A 3,452-nucleotide genomic window follows, 5' to 3' on the forward strand; every position below is an offset into this window, starting at 1 on the left:
CTGGTTCTTTGAAAAAATCAATAAAATTGATAAGCCTGTAGGAAAACTGAAAGACAAGATTTTATTGAAGATTCAAAAGCCATGAAAATAATGGTAAGTAAATATTATGAAAAACTTTATCCACATAAATTTGACAACCTAGATGAAAATGAACCCTTACTTAAAAGCCATGAATTGTCAAAACTCACCCAACAGGAGAAAACAATTTCTGACTTGTTCTATGAGATGCAGCATTACTCTGGAACAGGGGTGGGCAAACTTTTTGACTCGAGGGCCACAATGGGTTCTTAAACTGGACCGGAGGGCCGGAACAAAAGCATGGATGGAGTGTTTGTGTGAACTAATATAAATTCAAAGTAAACATCATTACATAAAAGGGTTCGGTCTTTTTTTTCAATAGTTTTATTCATTTTATTCATTTTATTCATTTCCAGTTTGCCCACGGCTGCTCTGGAACCAAAACAGAAAAAATATTATAAAAAAACTATATAGACCAATATCTCTCATGATCATACATGCAAAAATTCTTAATAAAACATGTAGCAAAACTCATGGGAGTATATATTTATACTCTGAGCATTTTATTGTGTATGAACTTAATCTGAAAAAAGGAAAAATTATAAACAAAAGTAAAACATGAGAGTATCATCTAATCATGGAAAATCAATGGCAATCATCATAATAAATGGTAAAGAATAAAGCCAGTGCTCCCTTCATCTTGACTCCATATGTTCATTAAATCTGACAAGACAACCATGACAAAGTGGAGATTCCTGAGCATCTGGTTTCCGTACTGAGCTTGTACTGCAGATGGTGTGTTTCATGTATTAAACTCAAATAGTCACAAAACCTTTGACGTTGAAGTTCTGCAGAGCTTTGTGAAATCCTTTGCTTTCCGCGATCGTTAGCCTTTGTAGACAGACAGGTGGCTGAAATACAAGCCACCTATGGCTTTCTTCTTGGTTGGGGGCAATTCTGTTCAGTACTGTTCGATGGTTATTGTTATGGTATCTTATCTAATAAGATTCCATCAATTGTAAGTCAAGCCTATTACTTTCTGTGCAACTAAAAACAGAAACAGAAACATTGCCAATTACAGTGGGACACAGTCTTAATAATGTCTCTGCCCAATGCGTGGATTGGGCACACTAGCTTCTCAGTTCTTTGAAATGCCTTTCATCTGTTCTGAGGGATTTGGCAGCTTCTCCTGCCTTCAGTTGCGTTGTGTTGGTGGGTGATAAGCCATTCTTGTGAATTTATCTCAGTAACAAATGTAGGCAGTTTCGTCTACCTGTGGGTTTTCTAAGCACTTGGTTATTGCTTTGAAAGAAATATGAGATTGCAATCATTCCTTCAACAACAAATATTTTGCTTCATTAATATAAAGTATATACTCCACTCCTCCATGTTCATGCCTTTCTGAAAACACAATGACTTCTTTGTTTAATTGCCAAATCATAGTGAAATACTTCTGAAAGTTATTTTCAATAGTGAGCTCAACATTCAAAGCTCTGATAGCACCTATAATTCAGGTGAAGTGACAATATTATGAGCAGCAGGGGCCAAGTTTATTTATGAAATTGCAGTGGTTCCATCTGGTACAGTGATTGTGAGATACATCCTGATTTCACAAATGTTAAACCATGAAGAAAAAGAGGTATGTTTTAGGATGAAGAAAATACAGTTGATCCCTAAACAATGTGGAGGTTAGGGGCACAGACCCCCTGTACTGTGGAAAGGCTGCATATAACTTTTGACTCCCCCAAAAATTAACACCTATTGACTAGAAGGCTTACTGATGACATAGTCAGCCGTAGTTACCTACGCTGTTAACATATTTTGCATGTTATATGCATCATATGCTGTAGTGTTACAATAAAGTAAGGTAGAGAAGATAGTGCTATTAAGAAAATCATAAGGAAGAGAAAATTTATTTATAGTACTGACCTATACTTACAGATACTATAAGTTCACATCATTTGTTAATAAGATGAATCATATATCTGTCAGTACCTACATCAAAATTGTCTTATATGACATAAAACATTTTAGGTGCTATATGTATTACTAACTCTAGACATAAAAAATGAAAAGTAATGTGGAAACAGTCATATTTATTTACAGGTGTAATGATTCATGCATTGGTGATGAAGAAGCAAGCAGCAATGTGATTGAATTATAGTAGCTTAGTGTCACAACGTGATTGTTTCATGGTAGTAAGGAAAGCTCTAAAAAATATTTCCTATATACACATTGAAAGAAGTCTGCACATAAGTGGACCCACTGTACATGAAGCCTGGTTCATTTGAACATTTTGCTTTTCCTTCATGAGCCCTTTCTACAGCAGTTCTGCCTCCCACAAAGAGCTCTCTCACCTGGCAGTGTATCCCAGCACCTGTGGTAAATAACACTGGTTCAGGGCACAGTGGTTGCTTGGGCAGTCTCCTGCCCTCATGACAGCATCACTGCCCTGACCACACATCCACAGTTACTGACCTTCACCGTGGGGATAGGAGCTGTTGTGTTGAGAGCACACAGAGCAGAAGGAAACAGAATCCCCCTTGTGGAGGTGTAAGAAAAGGGGGATTATTCTGAGGCCCCCAACAGGTCATTGCACAGGCTTCCAAGGGCTGAAAATAAATTCATCCAGGCTCATGGGACAGCGCCTGCTAAGTCAGAACCTGAAGTCTCTAACTCTTGGGCCATAGGCTTCTCTCATTTCTGTTTCATTGAAGTCCTCCACATAATCGACAATAACTATTTGGATGACTGTGGCTCTGGCTCACCATGTCAGCTGCCCAGGCTTGACTCTATATGACCAGTGTCTAGTCACAGGGTCTGGGTTTTCTAATTCACATTCTTGATAGTGCAACCTGTTAGACTCAGCCCAGCCCATGGATTTGCTCTCCATCCCATCCTACTTAAACCAGAATCAGATGACCATCTTTAGTCAACTATGGCCAACTCCAGTCTATCCCAGCAGCAGGAACTCAGGAAGGGATTACTCCCCCCACCCCCCAACCCCAATGATGTGGGCTGAGAAGTAACAACAGGCCTACCCAGTATAGGAGAACTGCAGCTTTTATGTTCCTTAGGACCCCCGAAAGATGCTGCATGGGCCTGGATCAACATTTTGTTAACGAATCTCAAGGAAAATCCCAACTTTCATCGGAGCCTAACTGCGGTGACCAGACCATGTCTGACTGGCCAGTTATGACAAAGGAAGAGCAGACAGGACATGGGACTGATTTTGTTCCTGGTTTTGATGTTGCTGGGTTTTTGTTTGCCACAGTCCTACACAAACCAGTCAAGCATGGGCTGCTTTTCTTAGGAACCAGAAAGGCATCTAAGTTTGCACCCTATCCCCTCGGCCAGAGCCTCCATTCGGAATTCTGTGATCCCAAAAGTGATGAAAGTGGCAAAGTCCGAGTCGGATGTGTGAGGGGAGGTAC

The sequence above is a fragment of the Myotis nattereri genome (assembly GCF_964212035.1).
Source record: "Myotis nattereri genome assembly, chromosome: 14".
NCBI lineage: Eukaryota > Metazoa > Chordata > Mammalia > Chiroptera > Vespertilionidae > Myotis > Myotis nattereri.